Here is a 20278-nt window from a genome sequence, read left to right as displayed (position 1 = left end):
GGCGGGTGAGCAGGCCGAGAGCTAAGGGCTCACCCAAACCCTTGCGATCATGCAGCAGCCCACCAGTGGAAAGATCTATTATCATGTCATACATTTTCCAACCTCCAATACAACAGTAGCTCAATTAAAGTGTAGAACTTTTAGTTATGTGGCCCAGGATAAAAATTTATGCTAAATTTGTATACTGCCTACAGTCTCTTCAACCATGAGATGGCCAGCATATAAAAGTAATAAACAAATGAATAATAATAACCAATAAAATAAAATAAATAAAGCTCAGATTGTCTGGAAGCTGGTGGTGTCTTTTCAGCTCTACAGTTATTTTATTTTTGACTCAAAAGATAGGCAATTTTGGTTCATAGGTTCTGAAATAAAGTAAACATTGTGTTGCTTTAATAGCAATTTGAGCTGAGAATGGATCTTAAATCTTGGTAATGTACCCTATCAAAATGACCTACATTCTTTCTGAAGAGAATATAAGAAATAAAACTAGCTATCCATGCAACCAAAAGACAATACACTAATCAGTTTCATTTTCTTTCATTCTTGTTTCCCAAGGTTATGAACATATACTGTTCTTTTGCCTCGTATCCAATTTCATAGACTATCCATTCTGTTTTCTGGTCTGGTTGAAAGTTCATGGTATTTTAAATATGGATTTATGATCAAATGATCTAAAATTGAAAGAGGAATATAAAACCTTGCTAATATTACGAGGCAGGATTGGCTTCCAAAGATGCCATTATTATTTTTTATTTTTTATTTTTTTTAAAAAAAAACCTTCTTTCCACCTCAAATTTCATTTTTCAATTATTACTGAAGTGGAATTAATGGAGAGACACAATCTTTAGAAATATGTTGTATGGCAGTTAAATAGCTCTAGATGCCTTCTGGATGTGCCCATGCAGACAATTAAACACTAAAATGTGAGAGGAAAGAAAGTAGATGTAGTGTAACAAATTAAATTAGACATTATTGCATTATATTGTTCTTAAATTATGACACCATTAACAAGCTGTGATAAAAAGCATAGCTTGTGATGTATAAAATATGTTTTTTTAAAAAATGATTGTGGTTAGCAGGCATTTATTAACAACAATAATAAAGGACCTGAGTTGAAATACTACTTATAGTAAAAACCTCAATTAAGGTAGGGGCTGAAATAGCCATTTGTATGGACTATAGAAGGAAGAATCTCCATATATTGGAACATTAACCTCTATAAGTTCAGATCAATATACCCAAGGCTATTTCACCCATGTATAATATGCACTTCTTTGTACATTCTACAATGCTGACTGGAGATGTAAGGATTGGATTATAACACAATTTTCTTACCATTATTGTGTGACCCTTCCAACATGTGGCCTGTGGTATGGCTAATTTATACATTCCTTTGGCTTCCTCTACTTACCTATAGCAGTTATTCTGAAGGGCAGTTACCGAAAGAAACCTAGCATAGTAAATGCTAACTGGGAATATTCTGCATGCAATCAATAAGATGTTCCTTTGATAAAAAAAAAAAAAAGTTGATATAAAACCAGCTGTTAAACCAATAAACCAAAAGCTGGCTAAAAATAATATAAATGGCAAGTCAAAAGATGATCCTTGGGACCTTGCTTGTAGTTTGGGAGCAAAAAAACAACACAAAAAAATATCTCCCCCCCCCCATGTCTAGCAAGGTGACCCCTAATAGCGATCCCTCCTTCAGTAGCACTTTGTTTATAAATGAAAAAGTGGGGATAGGTTCCTAATGAAAAGAGTCCCTCTGTTCCCAAGATTCCTTATCAAAAGCAGAGCGTTGTGATCCCCTTGTATTTAATGATCATATAAATATTGGTCCCAGTTAAGGAATGAAGCAGGTCATCCGCTATTCTTAGTATAGTCCTCTCTAGGGCTGGGCTTCAAAAATTTTAGCAAGGGGTTCTCTGCCTGGTTGCTGGGTGGGCGTGGCCATGGTGGGCGTGGCCTAGCTAGCCTCCTGCACCACAATGTTGGGGGGGGCATTTTTGGCCTACCCGGGCTCCGGAGGCTTTCCTCGATTCTCTGGGAAGACAAAAATAGCCTACCCAGGCTCTGGAGGCCCTCTGGAGGCTGGAAACGGCCCATTTCCTGTCTTCCCAAACTTTCAGTAAGCCCGTTTTTCACCCTTCCTGAGCTTCCATGTGCACCCTGCACTTACCTGCATTAAAAATGGGCCGCATGGGGACTCCTGGGGAGGTGGGGCCAGCCAGGAGTGGGATTTGGGGGTTCTCCAAACTGCACAGAATCTTAGCTAGAGGTTCTCCTGAACCCCCAGCAGCCCAACCCAGCTCCTCTCTAAACAGTGATATTTCTCTGTTTCCTCATCTCTTCAAACATTAAATTGATTCAAATAAAACTCGTTTTTGTGGTAAGGCACTTTAACAAGCTGTTAATGATCTCTAATTCTTGGCCTTTCAAAGGTGGAAGATGAACACAATATTCATTTCTAAATAGAGTATGTAGCAACTAGAGGACACTAGGTGGCAAAGGAGAACTGTTTATCAAGCTACACATGTTTTGTACCTGTCTCCAGTAGTTTTTAGAAAATATTTCTATCTGAAATGCATTTGTTCTCTTGGGAGCCTTCCTTCCTTCCTTCCTTCCTTCCTTCCTTCCTTCCTTCCTTCCTTCCTTCCTTTCCTAAGTCTGTTTTGTTTTGGCCTTGCTCCATGACTTTAACAACAATGTCCTCTACAGATATTAAGTAGATAAAAAGATAATAGAAGTCCACTGATAAATTATTATACTTCCAACTGGCAAAGAAATAGGGGCAGGTGTGGCTAACAAAAACTCAAATTATAAAGTAAAGCAACGTAGCAGGAGATCTCTATTAAGAACAAGTTCATTTTGCTTACGTCATTGTGCATATTTAATATTTGGGTAATTCAGATGGAACTATTTCAGGAAGACAAAAAAAAAAAAGAAAAGAAATCCAAACACTGCTCATCAAAGGCTAATCAAATTATCTGTAGAAAAAAAGTACAAATTGAATTTTTTTTCACCAGCAATTAAGTTAGCTCTATAGCATTCCCACACTTTTCAAAAGTGTCTTCTATTCACTGTGTGAGACTTGTTTCTAAAACATGTTGATTTGAAAATATGTGCCCACTCTATAGATAGGGTTTCTCCCTGTGATCTGCATACATTAATTCAATCAATTGCAAATATTCAGGATAGCCTTCCTCAAACTGGATTCCCTCCAGATATATGGACTTTTATTTCCCAAATCGCCAAGTCGGTTGCTATTGCTGATTATTCTTGGAATTAAAGACCACACACATGATAGCCTAACTCTTCAAGTTCTCCACAGAATCTCAAGTTCTTCGGAAAGAAAATGGAAATCTGGATATTTAACATTGTATAGACAGTCCTCAAGTTGGGACTGTTCATTCGGCAACCATTCAAAGTCGCAACAGTGCTGAATAGTGCTGATTGAAGGGACTTACGACTGGCCTTGGAGTTCAGGCTTTTGTAATGTCCCTAGAGTTTAAACAGTTTTTTGCCGCTCTGCCACCACCGAGAGCATCAGAAACCTCTTTCAGGCAACTTGGCCTCAATTGCCAATCTACCACCACTGAACGGTTTACAAGGAGTGGAATGGTTCTAGCCAATCAGTTGGGACGCTTCTTGGCTTCTCAATTTAAAGCTAAGGTGTCTTGTTTTTTTTTCCCCTCTTCTTTGTCAAGTGAGCCCTGATTTTTTCCTTCTAGCCGATCAGCTGAACTCGGGAGGCAGCAATAGATTGGACGCAGGGCCAGGCAGAGGTGGTATTTACCGGTTCTCCGAACTACTTAAAATTTTCACTACCAGTTCGCAAGAACCAGGGAGAACCGGTAGCAACCCACCACTGAACATCATGCTTTACAACCACATTCCTTAGCAATGGTGATGGCAGTCATAAGTCGAGAATTGCCTATACTCAGCTTTCACCACAATAGTGCCTGACTCATGACTTTTCTTATAATATGATATTTTAACGAATGCCACCATCGTATTTCCTCTAACCTTTCTCTGCATTAATAATGCATTAATCAACTATAACAATAGCTTTTCCCTCTTAAAACTCCACTTTATAACCCAAATCTTATTATTGTGATGAATCATTTTCCTCCCACTGTTCTCCAGTTTAGTTTCCTCTGCTTGAATTCTCTTCTTCCTTCGCTAAGGTTTCTTATTTCCTTTTATAGTGTCTTATCTGTATCTTATTTTACTTATAATAATTCTTTCTTGTCAGGGAAGCAATCTATGAAGAGCTCAGAGTCCCATAATACCTTTTTTTGCTGGCTTTTATAGTTCCAGATTTTAGGAATGGAAATCAAAACTTTATGTATTTCCTCTACACACAGACACAAAACACCTTGCATGCAATTGTAAAATCAAAATGTTGATAGCCATACCTGATTAGGGTTCTATTGACTTAAACAATGATGGCTTTTAATGTGTGGACACATTTTGAAATTATAGAGTGTTAACAGCTGATCGCATGGCTTTGTTTGTCAATGTTTACAAGGTAGCATTCTACTTGCACATAAGATAGAAAAAGTCTGCCTAGTTTTATCTCTCAGGGTTTTTTTTTTCCCTTGATGGAAAGAATCACTTTCCATGATAAATGTTTTAACATCTGCTGACTAATCTGCCTGTGTGCAAGCTGCACTTTGCTTTGACAGGGTGCTGCAGCTACTAATATGCCACAAGAGGCCCCAGAAGAATAGAAGGCGCTGCTTGCTTTTGCTTTTTAGAAGTGGGGTACCAGGTTGCTTCCTGAAACAGCTTCAAAGGAATATTTCCCTTGAAGCATCATCAAAGCAAAGCGTCCCCTCAAAGCTTTGCACAGCCTCATGAAGATTTATTTCTCAAAAACATCACAGCTTGTTGGAATGCACTGTATAATGTATTTATTTTGCATTTCACTGAGCTGAGAGACCAGAATCTTGTCTAGGTCTTTTACACAGGGATCTACCCCATTCAGGAACTTAGATGTTTAAGAAGTTACAAGAATATCAAAGTTCATTCCTAGGACTGTGAGCCAGAAGGAGCTGACTTTTCCCTCCTTTATCTTCACTCAGAAGTGAAGGTATTGGTTGAATATCCAAGCTATATCTGTAGTAATCTTGCACAAAGTCACAGATTTCATTCAACCAAGTCATTTGTGCTGTGGAGGAGGATGTGATTCAGTGCCACAAAGCAAAAAAGCCACACAATTGACCTCCATTAAACAATTTTGTGGCCTAAAACCACTTCAGGCTTGTGCTGTGGCAGAAGGTTTCAGTTTCTTAGCCAGGGTGAGATTAAAATGTTTTCAGGATGGGTGGCTTTGTGATTTTTTGAACTGCACATCAAAGCTGCCCAGTTGGTAGCTTTTTTAATTTGGTGGTAATCTGAACAAGTCTGTTGTGCACTCCAGAACAACTTAAGAGCACATCAAAGTGATCCATGTTGCAAGTTATGGTAAAAATATTAGACTTTGACTAAGAAAGAAAAATTAATACTAGAGATTTCCCACTTGACCGTTAAACTAACTAGATGATTTTATGCCAGTCATTACAATATTTTCCAAACTATATATTTTGAATTTGGTCAGAATAGATGGTTGAACATGATTCTTAGTTCAATTTTAATGCATATAGATGACATCAGTTAGTTGACCAGGGTTGATTTTGCAACAATGAAGCACATTGGATCTGGTTAGGGTTTGGCTCGGGTGTCACCAGCAAATCCCAGGGTTTATGTAATATGGGAAGAAAACATATTTTTGAAGTACGTAGTGGCAAATCAACTCCTTATTATCATCAAGAAATGACCTGCCCATGGCTATAAATTCATGAGGAGTCAAAATCTTTATCTTTCTACCTCATTGGTGACAAGACTTAGAAATCCTTTCATTAAGAAGATAGAAAGGACATTATTTATGTTATAAATGCAGAGGAAACCAAACTGACTTCTATTATACCTTTCCCTCTGAAATTTATAAAGTAAAGCATGTGTAATAAAAAAACTATTAGTTTCAAAACGTCAGCATCAACTTAGACTAAAAGCATGCTACATCTTCTTCATTTCATTTGTTTTTTACTTGTGTAACTCTTTCTATCTTCCAAGTATTGCATTCATTAATATGCAGGTGTAAAAGCTAGAACCATTTTGTTAATTGACTAATCAATCAAAGAACTCTTATTTATTCCACATCCTTGTAAGATATATGGAGGTTATTTTAATGTTCAGCAAACATATTTAAGCAAAACTCAAGAGGCAACTGAGTCAAAATAAACATTTAATATCTGGAAGCTAATTATAATGGTTACTTTTCTTCAAATTTGGTCATTAAATACTGTTAAGTAAATGTATTTTTTTACCTTGGGTTGCAAACTATCAGTGGCATAAATGATGTGTGGACATGCATGCCATAATCACAGTTGTCCTTTAGCAGTGTTCATTTAGCTAATCTCAGCTATATTAAGTTTCCCATGTTATGCAATCATCTGTATATGATCTATGTACACCATTTTGTTCTTACATGTTGAGTCTAATATCTAATGTATGAATATAAAGGATTATGTTGCACCTCCTAAAATCTGCATTACAAGAAGCTATGAAATAATAACCAACTGCCAAACTGTAGTTGCTTTTCATCTTAATTTCACAATTTAAAATACTGCTGCAGTAGTCTGAAAACTGAGGGCTGTTCTACACAAGGGGATTTGGGATGGGGAAGTGAGGAAGAAAAGTTTAGCAGGAGTTCACATTTAAAGAGCTTTCCTTGGAGATATTGAGCAAGAAAGATAAGAGATTCAGAGCAGCTACTCTAATCAGAAATAGAAAAGATATATACATAAGGTGGTGAGATTCCAAAGGGCAAGTTGCACTACAAGTAGTCTAGATATTCTTTTTTTATTGCCTTGAGAAGGTTAAAAAAAAACACGGTGCCAGCAAATCTCTGAAAGAACGAGGGATCAGAGCTTTTAACAAGCAAGTGGAGGTTGTGTTAGCTATTGCTGTTGTGCACACAAGAAGACACTTCAGTGACATCTACTTCTTGAAGTGACAGACTATTAGGTTGCACTTGGCTACTAGAGTGACAGAGACATTGATCAGGGCAGTCTGACACTCAGGAAATGGAGCGAAAAAGGAAAACATATAAAACCTTCCCAATTGAAAACAGATATGGACAGGTGACAAAGTCATTGTAGCTCCTCTTTCTGACTAGCTGCACATAGTTGGAAAGGGTTATGGACCAATCATGTCCCTGTCTGCCTTGTCTCTGGCATCTTCACCTGTATCCCACTGTCCTGGAATAGACCCAAGAAGGAAATAATGATTGATCCAGGTTTTTCCCTCAGGAATATCAGATGTTTCTTCCAACCAAAAAACTGCTATTTTCTAGTATGTGTATATACAGTATACATACCCATACAAACATGTGTGTGTGTGTATGTGTATAGGCATAAAAAACATATGACTATACTAATGAAAAAGGCTTCTGTCTGTCTATCTATGTCTCTGTCTCTTTCTTTCTCTCTGTATGTGTCTGTGTGTTTTCTGCGTGTGTGTATACAGTATATACATACGGTACACACACACACACACACATACACACACATAAAAATATTGAAAAAATGATTGCTCCTTTTGTGCTGATTGCCAATTTGGTACACAATTCACAGTGCTATATCTCTTAACAGTTTTTATCTAAGGACTTTGTAGCAGAATAAATGAATTGGCACCTCTTCCCAATAGTCTATCCATAACGGAAGATTTTAGTAATCAAGCTTTAAAACTGTTCCAGAAATTTACAAATTGCAAGTACCACTGAAGCTGCTTGAGAAATGAAAGCTGACTCAGAAAGACTTTTATAAGCAAGAAACAGCAATGTTAGTATTTAAAGCTTTCGTTCTTTTATATGTTGCAATAATTCAGAAAAAAACATCCACAGATTCACTAAATCTGGATTATTCCCCCTCTCCATAGTGTGAACTGAATAGGCAAGAGAAAAAGGAGATTTCATCCTCAACTTCTGCCACCCCATACCAAGGCTTAAAATCTTCCTTCTTCTTTCCTTCCTTCCTTCCTCCTCCCTTCCTCCCTCCCTCCCTCCCGACACTCATGACCTCTTTCCTTATCTTTTCTTGGTTAAAAAACAGCTGCTGTTATTTCATCATTTTAATTGGTTTCTCTTTTAAAACTGCAAGCCACCCAGAATCTTGTGGTGCTTGGGGAGCTTCTAAATCAAATCAAATCAAAACATACAATCTGCACATATTCTCTTTTAAAGATGTCAGATCTTTGTGAAAAGCTAAATAATAAATACAATTTTTGGCAATAGTAATCTCACAGTAAATTATAATTTCAATAATTTCTGTCCAACCGGTGAAAGATTTATCCTTATTTAGCATATCACTGAAAGCTATAATGTCTTAGATATCAAGGCATACTCCCTCAAACTAATTCACCATTTGGCTACAGAAAAAAAAAATGTACATATTTTCCAGGAAAAAGCATGAAATATATTTCTGCCAAGCTTTCATTTGTCAATTACTTTCTGTCAGTGTTTGGTTTTCATTTGGATTTTAATGCCTGGATGCTGTTCTGTTTCACGTTTTGTATCCTCTTACACTGTTGTGAGCCACCTGTTTTATCAAATGGATACAATAGATGGCAATATGGGCTATTACTCCAATGATTACAAAAGTGTGACTAGTTAGAAAATATTCTGTTACTACCCTGCCACACCCTGCAGCACTATGTTGCAAGTCCAGCTGATTTTTGTCATTTTGAAGCACAATTCAATGATGAGCACTATTCAAAAAATAGACCTGAGCAGCTACCCAGCAGTTTTATTTTCTAAAAATGTCTTAAAGGCCTGTGTGAAGTCCAGAGGCATTCTTAAAAATAAAGATAGTGCCAGAAGGTGGTGATTCACTTTGCCAACTTCCATTTACTACACACCCACAGACACATACATACATATATATATACACACGCACATCTTTCTTAAAAGGAGGTTGGCAAAAGGACATTTTGAAGATTCCTAGATAATTTTTTTATATTTAAAGAGACATTAGTAAATGTATTCCCTAATTTGAGAAGGGTTTTCTTCTTTTTCTATGCTTCCTATACGAATCTGGAGAAACCAGTTTGCCCCTCTAAAAAATAAAATCTAATACATTTCTCTTGATGATTGATTGACTGGCAAAGCCTTTGAGACAATTGCATTAATAATGTAATACAACTGCGGGCATTATTACTGAAATCTTCAAAGTAGACATTTAAGGGGAAAAACTGCAACTTATTCATTTTATTTATTAATTTATTAAATCTGTACTCAACTTTCTGCTTGCATAATCATTTGAAGAAGCTTCAAACAGTTTAAACAATTATTTTATATTGTGCAAGATCTAAACATACTTCTAATGAAGAGTTTTCTGCCCACACTTGAATTAGCTATAGTAAGCTGCAAGTATGCAGTCATCTGTAAAGAAAACAACCCCATTGAACCCAATAAAATTTACTTCTAGGATCATGTTTTATTTTATTTTTTCTCTTCAAGAATTACTATTAAATCCAGAAGCAATTAAAAGCCCATCCAAAGACTTCTACATGTACATGTGTACTAGGTGGCTCAGTGGGTAAGACACTGAGCTTGTCAATCAGAAAGGTTGGCAGTTCGGCGGTTCGAATCCCTAGTACAGGTCTCCTACGTGAGCAGGGGGTTGGACTAGATGACCTCCAAGGTCCCTTCCAACTCTGTTACTATTACTAATATACAGTATGTCACTGTTAGCACTTAGGTATAGAGGGGGGAAAATGGTTGATATTTGAGCAAACACAATAAAGCAAAAAAGGCAGTAAGCTACCAAGGATGATTACTGAAAATGTCTAAACAGGTTCTAAAATGTGACATAGGTTTATATTGTGTCTTCAAAGAAAATGAAAAGGCCAAAAGGCAAGGGGAGAAAAGGCCAATTAACTGGTTTCCAAGAGGAGAGCCCTCCTACTGTCACCTTCAGCAAAAGGTATATAACAATGCCTGAAATTAGATGAAATGGATTAATGCGATACAAAAGAGACAGCAGGTGGCAGGCACATATCTCAGTGGCACACAGAGTAGACTGAATCAACAGGCATGAAATAATCAAATGGACGCAGGGTGTTTAGAAAAGAACTTCTCTCTTACATAGTAGGAAGAGCCTCAAAGTTGAAAACAATGGTTGGTTTTTCCAAAGCAATGCAATCAAGCAGGGTGAAAAAGGGAAGAATATGTCCTTGAATGACTTCATTAGGCATGTACTCCCAGCTAAGGGAAGCTTACTTCTATTTGCAATTGTCTATTGAAATATTTGTATGCTAATGGCTGATTAAATGGTCTTTAAAATACTCTGTAAATATCAGTCCAGAATAAATTAATGAGAGCTGCATAAACAGAGAAAGGAATTAATTGGAGTAAGCCGAGACGTCTTCATTGTGTTTGCCTGCAATCTGAAAACCACCAAGATACACTGTTTTGATGCCACATCAGATGAAATCATATTCATGCTCCCATATCCTGTTCAATCCTTAGGAAATAGATGACATCTTGTTGATGTCAACCAAATTTTTCAGCAAAGGTTAAATCACAACTATCAGCATGTCTTGAGATAACACAATTCATTACTGCTAACTGATCTTGAGAATATGCAAATGCAGAAAGTTCCTTAAATTCAAGAAGTTATAGTTAAAGGAAGAAAGAAAAAGATTATCTAAGGCAGGCCCGTGGGCTGGATGCTCAAACTCCCAGCCTGTGGGCTGGATGTGTCACACACTGGCCATGCCCACGCCTAGTTTGGCGAAGTCAAAAGTCGTGATACAATACATGATGCCATTGTGATGATGCGAGTTTAACACCCCTGATCTAAGGAGTAAAAGTAAATTAGTCTGGCAGCTGAGCTGGAACAGATTCAGTGTTTTGGAAAGTATTTGTAATATTATTAGGAGGCAAATTTAGATAGTATTTGTTAGGTTGTTCAAATATTCAGTCTAAACACACTTGTAAAAATAGGTTTTTGTGTAAGTGATGACAACCTTGCTTCTACTCACCTTGGAACTACGACCTCTGTGTCAATTAAATTTGTAGGGCTGATACATTTGCCCTATTTGTGTATATTTACATACATGACAAGAGACAGCTTGATGAAGTGGTTAAAAGCTCAGGCTAGAAACTGGGAATCTGTGAGTTCTTGTCCTGCCTTAGACACAAAGCCAGCTGGGTGACTGTTAGCCAGTCACTTTCTGTCAGCCCTGGGAAGTGGGCAATAGTAAAGCACTTCTGAAAAACCTTGACAAGAAAACTGCAGGGAGTTGTATGTAGTCTCCAAAAATCAAATAGGAAAAAGCAATTGGAAAAAAAATATATGTGACAGCCCTTTAGCACTTAGCACTAGTACTTACTTATATACCTCTTCATAGCGCTTTACATCCCCCTCTAAGTGGTTTACAAAGTCAGCATATTACCCCCAGCAATCTGGGTCCTTATTTTACCGACCTCAGAAGGATGGAAGGCTGAGTGAACCTTGAGCTGGTGAGAATTGAATTGCTGGCAGTCAGCAGAACTAGCTTGCAATACTGCATTCTGACCACTGTGCCACCACAGCTCTTTAACATGGGTAAAGTTAAGAAACAGACACAAAAGGGATTCCTGGAATGTTCTTTATTGTCGTAGGGAAGAATAATACCCTTGAAAGCCTTCTCTGCATACTATCTTGTGCTAAACTAAAACAAAGAGGTTATTTTGAGTTTCCTTCTCACAATTTCCTCTTTATCAGAGCCACATAATCTCTCTTTAAACTTTCCCTAAGTGGTTCACTGTTCACCCATCCCAAAGCCAGGTCTCCATTTTTACACAAAATATTTCAAGCCATCTGAAACATTTACACCCCGTAAGTAAGCATCATAAGTCAGGAACTGTGCACGCAGAGCAAGTAAACATGTGCCTACCATAGAAATGTTTAAAAGAAGGGAACCAAACTACTCAATAAGGTAGTCCAGTTTGAATGGGGAAATTCCATGGACATGCTTTGATGACTCCATTTTGACATTACTTGATTATATGAAGTACTCAGTAATTTCTACCACAATTTTCCACGAAAGAAGATATATATGTATTGTGACATTTCTAGCAAAATCTTTATGGTTCTTTCTCAGGCTGCAGAGATTCATCATTGATAACATAGGCAAATTATCCTATCCAGTGTCATTTTCCCCACTCTACAGCTCTTAGATGTTTATTATCTTTCTCTTGTAAAATTTGTCTTCCCACCCCCTGCTCCAGAGAAGAGCAGAAGCAAATAGATAGAAGGGGAAGGATGCAGCTTCGTAATTGAAGTCAATTATTTTGTGCTCAAGTCATCTGTGCTGTGAATGAGTTGAACAATGAAGCAGCCGAGTTGGTTTTTATGCCAGCAGTAAATGAGGAATAAAATGCTGAGCATGCCAATCACCAATTGGTAGACGGTTGGACCTGCTTATAAATATTATCTCCTGAACAGATGGTTGGCACCATATATCTGTCTCCAACCATTTTCTCTTTATCAGGCATTTGCATATTCCAGGTCATCTAGCCACAGGAAATGTATTCATAGCATCAATTCATATTATCCTTGCTGAATGAAGCAAAGTTTTTTTTTTTTAAAAAAAATAACCACGTTGCAATTCTTTGCTGTATAAAAAACAAAATGTAGTACAGTGGAAGCTCAGTTGATCAGGCCTCAATACAGCAGAGCTGTATACATGAGACAAATCCAATTTCTCTGCACTTTACATTATTTAAATAATTATATGAGTCTGCAATTGATATAAATTGCTGAAGGAATGTACATTTCAATTTATCCCTTTATTTATTTATATATTCATCAAAATTATATAGCCTTACATCTCACCAAAGGTGACCCTTGGCAGTGCACAGAAAAAAATGAGTAAAACCACATATAAAAATCATAGATATAAAAAAATATAAAAATATTAATAGTAAATTTTATAAAAACAGAGTTACAAATCCTAGGGAAAGAGAGAAATAGTCTGTTCAGCAATAGAACCATCAAAGCATGTCTCCAGTTCCTTGAGAGCCCCATGCCTGATAACTTGACCAGATTTTGAGGATTATATTGCACCTCCTAAAATTTGCATTACAAGAAGCTATGAAATAATAACCAACTGCCAAACTGTAGTTGCTTTTCATCTTAATTTCACAATTTAAAATACTGCTGCAGTAGTCTGAAAACTGAGGGCTGTTCTACACAGGGGGATTTGGGATGGGGAAGTGAGGAAGAAAAGTTTAGTAGGAGTTCACATTTAAAGAGCTTTCCTTGGAGATATTGAGCAAGAAAGAACATTCAAAGGAATGGTACTAATCTACTTTTGGGATTAACTTTTGGGGGAAAGAATGTTCCAGAAGGTGGGTACCATCACAGAAAGCACATCTCTTGGGACCCACCAATGGTATCCACAGCGTTTGTTCTATGGAATACTACATTTTGTTAATAATACTCATCATCCCAACTGATTTGTTCAAATATTGAATAAAATATAGACAAGCTGTTACTGATTAATGTTGTAATTTCATGAAGAAATGGCCTGCTTTTCAGAGTCCTGAGATAGCTCCTATACGCTAAATGTTAGGACAACAACTATTAGCCAAAGCCACCAGATCAACTGCTAACTCATCATTGTTACTTTAATCATTGTAGATTAAAAGGAGAGCAATATCTGGACCTTCCCTGTGTAACACCTGTGCTATGAGCAGCGTTCCCCCCAGAGATCAGAATGATCAACCCTTTTGACCTTCCATATGGTATTAAAGACCTGATTATTCCCCCAGGCTCTGGGACTAGGAGTTAAACCAATCTTATTAGTGGATTTGTTGTTCAATCGATATCAGTTAATATTGAATATGTTAGGGCCCAGCATATGTCATAGTAATAATATTGCTATTATTAATTTAAGTTCTTTTATTCGGTATCATGTTTCATTGCTTTTAATTTTCAGTGCACCACCCAGAGTCACTGTTGTGAAATGAGTGGTTTTTATAACTTGTTATGTATGTACGACTCTAAATAATTTGTACAGAGACAAAAAAGGAAATCGAATTTTTGTGGTTTATAAAGAGCAAGTCTGGGCAGAAGGTGCATAATGAATCAGAAACTTAGAAATGTTTTATGTTGACAACATTTTGCCTTACTGGGTGGGGGGGGGGGGAGAGGGGACTATATATTTAGGTTGCAGTTGCAACCAAATTCATCATTTCAAGCAGATTGCAGGAAGTGTTCAAACGGGTTTTTGAAAATTGGTTTATTCTTGTGCCTTATGATTAGATGGCATATTTCCATTTTTTTTTCTCCATCCTACAGCAGCAGAGACCAGCAGTGGAGCATATGTGTGGCTAGTTATAAGACTGCTTGAAGCTACATACCTGCTAAGCCTCCCAATAAATGACCACTAGGGGCCTTTTTTAACATTATTTATATCTGATCACATGTATATTGTGCTATGCTTTATTTTACGGGCTGGTCATGCAAAGATCTGGGTACTAAAATACTCTGCATACAGCTATGCATAAGCTAATATTAGCTATGGCTAATGTTGATATGCTATAAATGCAAAAGCTATAGATACAATTTTCTTATGCTTGAGTGAGTACTCAAGCTCTGGTTGCATGGGAATACTTGGCTTGTTTTGAAATTCAGCTTTCAAGATATATACAGGTAGATCTCAATTAATGACTGTCTTGTTTAGTGACTGCTCAAAGTTACAACAGCATCAAAAAAGTAATTTTTTTATGATCACTCCTTACATTTATGTCCATTGCAGCATCCCCACAGCTCCTGTTTGATATTCAGGCACTTTACAACTGGCAGGTATTTCCAAGTGTTGCACCGTCTTAAGTCCCATGATTGCCATTTGTACATGCCCGAACCATCTTCCAATATGCAGAATCAATTGAGAAGCTGGCACTAAAATTACATGTTACAATCACATGAAGTCTCACTTAATGAACTACTGTGATTTGCTTCACAACTGAATGGGATGTGATGTTACAAGCTGTTTGTGGTCATGTGATGTTTTGCTTAGCAACTACGTTGTTTAGTGATGGAGTTTCCCGATCCGAATTATGGTCATTAAAATGAGGACTACTTGTAATACATTTTCAAATGCAAAGGCGACATTAAATTGGACTAGTTTGTTGAGCTTTGGTGTATATATATGAATGTATATATGGATCTTGTGCATGCCTTTATATCTTGATGTTGCAATATTAATATTATTCTTACTGTTAGTAAACACGTTTTGAGGAGGGATTGTTTTGTCATTCACATCTAATAATTCCTATTCTTGTATTTTAAAAAAAAGTCAGCGAAGAGTAACACAGTTGCATAGATGAATTTGTATCTGACAGGCAGACTGATAAAAAATGGGGGGTGTTAATTTTTTCTAAATGGGTAGGTGAAAGTATTTATACAGAAATTGACAAAGGGTAGAAAAATTTTTTTTTTAATAATTGAGGATTTTGGAGGAGGGGAATGGGATGTGATGAATTACACAAATTACAATTAAGGTGCATTTGAAGATTTCCTGTTTTCATTGCTCCAGGATCTTTTTGGAATCTACCCATCAGTGAAATCATACCTCAGACCCCTGGTCTTCATCCAGGGTGGTTTGAATATACAGTAGCTGTCCCAGAAATTATAATAGATAGAATAGAATTCTTTATTGGCCAAGTGTGAATGGACACACGGGAAATTTGTCTTGGACACACACATAACCTTGCTATGGAACGACCACTACTTTGTGAAATGTGAAAAACTGCAGAAGTTTCAGTCTGTAAGGACCAAACTGGATACTCCAATTTTGGAAGATGACAGAATCTGTTGCACGGCAAACTATTCTAGAGATGTTTTTGTCAGTCTGAACAATCTTGCTATTTCATTTCATTTCATTTCATTTATTGGATTTGTATACTGCCCTACTCCCGAAGGACTCAGGGCGGTGAACAGCCACAGAATAAAACACATAAATACAAAATTTAAAAACAGAATAAAACCAAATTAAACAATTTGGCCGAGACAAATTTAAAACACCCAATAATTTTAAAAACAAATTAATATTTACATTTTAAAGGGGAAAGATTTAGGCCAGGCTGGCTTGATGGAATAAAAAAGTCTTGAGAGCACGACGGAAGGTGCGCAGATCCGGGATCCTCCATATCTCCGGGGGGAGCTCATTCCAGATAGTAGGTGCCCCCACAGAGAAGGCTCTCCCCCTGGGGCCCCCCAGTCAACATTGTTTGGCTGACGGCACCCGGAGGAGCCCCTCTCTATGAGAGCGTACCGGCCGGTGGGAGGCTATTGATGGTAGCAGGCGGTCCCGTAAATAACCAGGTCCTAAGCCATGGAGTGCTCTAAAAGTGATAACCAAAACCTTGAAGCGCACCCAGAAGACCACCAGGAGCCAGTGCAGCTTGCACAGGAGAGGTTTTACATGGGAATGCCACATCGCTCCCATAACCACCCGCGCGGCCACACTCTGCGCCAGTTGGGGCCTCCGAGTGCTCCTCAAGGGGAGCCCCATGTAGAGAACGTTGCAATAGTCCAGGCGGGAGGTGACGAGGGCATGAGTGACTGTGCATAAGGAGACCCAATCTAGAAAGGGACGCAACTAGCGAATCAGCGGACCTGATGAAAAATCCTCCTGGTCATGGCCATCAAATGCTCTTCTAAAGACAGCCGTGAATCCAGGAGGACACCCAAGTTGCAAGCCCTCTTCGTGGGGGCCAGTGATTCGCCCCCAATAGTCAGTGATGGTGCCAACTGATTATATCGGGATGTCGGAAACCACAGCCACTCGGTCTTGGATGGGTTGAGCCTGAGCCTGTTTCTTCCCTGATTAGCTATCAGCAACTGGGTTGACATATGGTACACAGGACAGTTTCAAGGGATGGACCACAATGACAGGTGAACCGAGTAACAATGACGTACGTGCTGCGATATCTCTGACTGATGCTGGAGGCATTGTCATAAGGCCTATGCTGTGGCAATCACAGAAGAGAAAGGCATTGGATTTCCTCTATAATTACATCCACAGAGAACCATCAAATAGAGATTTTCAGGGCTTCAAGCTATCTGAGTTCCATTATGAGCAGTTTGCACAGTTCTTCAGAGATAAAATGACTTGGATTCATGCTGAGTTTGATGTCACTTTGGGCAATGCTGTACCTAATATGTTCGCTGCACTGTCTACTAATACCTGTCTGAATCATTTCTATTGCTCGTCCCCTGAGGAATTAGATGAGGTTCTTCTTTCTCTTTGTGCCATTATTAGAAAATAATGGTTCCTTTTTATATGCTGACTATTTGCCTTAGGGTTTATTTAAAGAACAGAAAAGATTTCTGTATGAAGAGAGTTTTGCTTGCAGGTTCTAATCTAGACGTATTGATTCAGTTTAGTAAATCTAAACTAGTAGTTACTGTTACAATATTATTGTAAAGTATGTGGAGATTTTCTACAAAAGAAGATATGCAATGTTACAATAAATGAATAAAGAGTTTACCCGTTCAGCTTTAAAGAACTCTATGGAGTTCCAGGGACAGTAAGAAAAGAAAACTGTTCAACATTAAGAGAAAATTTTCATACAGACATTGTTTCTAATCACTAATAACACTACACAAAGCAATGTGTAGATGACTCATGGTTTCTGCATGCTGTGAACAAGAAGAAAAACTACAACACAATTTGCTGCTTTAGATCTTATCTTGGGGGGAGGGGGATAACTCCTTCACCCGACAAATCATGAAGGAGAAGGAAGAGGAGGAAGAGAAGGAGAAAGAAGAGTCAGTTTCAAACACACAGTGAGTCAGAAGTAAATTCGAAAACAGTCAACAGTGTGAGGCCAGAGATCAGCCATCACTAAGTCCTTAGTTGGAAGCAGTTGCATTTTCCCTTCTGTTTATTTTGTATTATTGTTTCCACATTAAAACCATTTTTTAAAAGTTGAATTAATAACTTTCTAAAGAGCCACAGATTCAGGCTGTAGTTCTAAGCACACTTGGGGGAGTTAATTCTACTGAGTTAATAAAACTTCTTTAGAATAATTCAGTCTGCTGGGTTGCTTATGTAGGCATGAGGTCAATATTTTAAATCATGCTAATTCAGCAGCACGAAATACCACAACACTTCTTCCATTTTCTGGGTTCAACAAGGGCTACTATTTTGCACACAGATTAGTTAAATACAGCTGAATTCAATGGAATGCAGCTGTAGATCTCTCTCTCTCTCTCTCTCTCGGATAGCATAGGGAGAGTACTTTGCTCTCATTTTTTAAAATACCTCCAGTCTAGTCATAAGAGGATCAATTTTCCCTTGATAAATTATGCTGCTTTGAGTTTAATTCCAAAAGATTCCAAAAATACCTACGTTAAGATGTCTAGCTAGGGAGTGTGCCAATTTGGAATGGAATAATGCTTAATGCTTACATTTACACATATAGAGCTTACAAGTATGCTCTTCAGTTTCTCCACCTCAAATTCTTAGTCTAAATTATTTCTTTTTATATATAAAATATTGTGAGACAAATCAGAATGCACACTTTTTTGGCTTCGTTTCAAGATAACTTACTTCTTTCTTGGATTGGGTAGAGTGGAAGATGAAACCACAGCAACCATACAATTGAGCTCCAAATTCATTTAGACTTTTTTTTTTGACCTAAAGAACTAATCAGATTAGTTTTTAGAGAATCTATATCAATGCAAAATATTGAAAAATCTTTTCTTCTAGAAATATACATTATGGATATAATTCTTGTATTCAGTAACTGTTTTTTTTGTATCCTTTTTAATGCTACTCTATTTTTCTTTCCAGATCCTGAAGATGAAACTCAAAAACTTTGGCCACCTAATGAGAAGGAAGGACTCACTGGAGAAGTGCCTAATGCTGGGAAACATTGAGGGCAAAAGAAGAAGGGGATGACAGAGAATGGATGGTAGAGGACAGGTAGGCCTGGAGGAACATTGTCCATGGGGTTGCGATGGGTCGGACACGACTTCGCAACTAACAACAACAATTTTTTCTTTCTTTTTATAAATAAAGATACTTGTGCCTTCAAATCATGTTAATACCTGGTAATTTTTCTGGACAATTCCCTATAGTTTTCTTTGAAACATTTTCTGAAATAGTTCATTATTGCCTCTTTCTTAGGGCTGAGAGAAAGTGGCTGTCTAAACATACCAGTTGGCTTCATGCCTAATGTGAGGCTCACTATTCTATTTCTATTAGTACTACTACTATTGTTTGCTATGATACTAGTACAATAAAAAAAAACTTCAAAGACAAAGGGATAAGTTGTAAAATTATGCATGACTTCATAGGCAAATGCTAAAATAATTCATTCTATTATTTAATGGATTTAATGGAGCATCATTTATTTATTCATTATTTAACAGATTCCCCATTTGACCTGATTTGGGATGCAACAATCAACATACATCCAGATGCTATTTCCTACTCAAAGTAAATAATCACAGTAATTCATACAAGGCATATAAAATATATGTTAAATTATTTAAGTAATATGCATTATTGAGACAAATGCTGTAATTCACAACTTTTGACTAATATCATTATGGAAATTATATAAATTACTGCCCATGTATTATTTTTGTGGTACAATGTCATATGGTCTTTCAGAAGGAACGGACCTTCCTTTTCTCAGTTCCAACATTCAGTTGAGAGTTCACCAGATTTCATTTTCAAAATCTCTAGCCTTATATTAGAGCACTTTATCTGTTTCCTAGAATGGGAGTTTTCTATATAAGCACCTATGATTTAGAACTCTTTTCTGAAAGAAGTCTGTTATCTTTTCAATTGCCTATTGCTTAATTTCTAGAAACAGATGTTCTGCTCTGGAGTGGGAATTGCATGACTTCCATAATTGGCTTCATTTCTGACATTTTCCTGTTTAGCTAAAGCTGCACAGACTCAATTGGGAAATGTGCAAAATGCCAGATGGAACCAGGTGGCAAGGTCATAATCCCTTAACACCCATTTAGTGTACATGGAAACATTGTCTACACAAAACGCCAGGTCCCAGCTACTAAGCTATGCAGAAATGAAGTGTTCAGGGTGGACTTCTCTCTTTTAAACTCTGTGCTTAAAGAAAAACAAAATAACTCTGAATAAGACCCAGTACAAGTACAATTTTGTCTTTTCTATTAATGTTTTGCCAAAATCTGTACTGTAA

At 37.4% G+C, this 20278-nt stretch overlaps 1 long non-coding RNA gene across 2 annotated transcripts in view; it reads left to right on the top strand.

Moving 5' to 3' along the window:
• LOC117672372 (uncharacterized) overlaps positions 1–20278 on the top strand; it is a 115002-nt gene that overhangs the window by 89259 nt on the left and 5465 nt on the right. For both annotated transcript variants that reach the window (XR_009620198.2, XR_004593206.3), the window contains exons 4-5: positions 18901–19032; positions 19482–19548. This is a non-coding gene — a long non-coding RNA (uncharacterized LOC117672372). The remainder of the gene's footprint in view (positions 1–18900; positions 19033–19481; positions 19549–20278) is intronic.

This window comes from Pantherophis guttatus, chromosome 3 (genome assembly GCF_059756535.1).
Source record: "Pantherophis guttatus breed Tessera chromosome 3, ASM5975653v1, whole genome shotgun sequence".
NCBI classification, from domain to species: domain Eukaryota; kingdom Metazoa; phylum Chordata; class Lepidosauria; order Squamata; family Colubridae; genus Pantherophis; species Pantherophis guttatus.
This window is presented reverse-complemented; position numbering and strand designations above follow the sequence as displayed.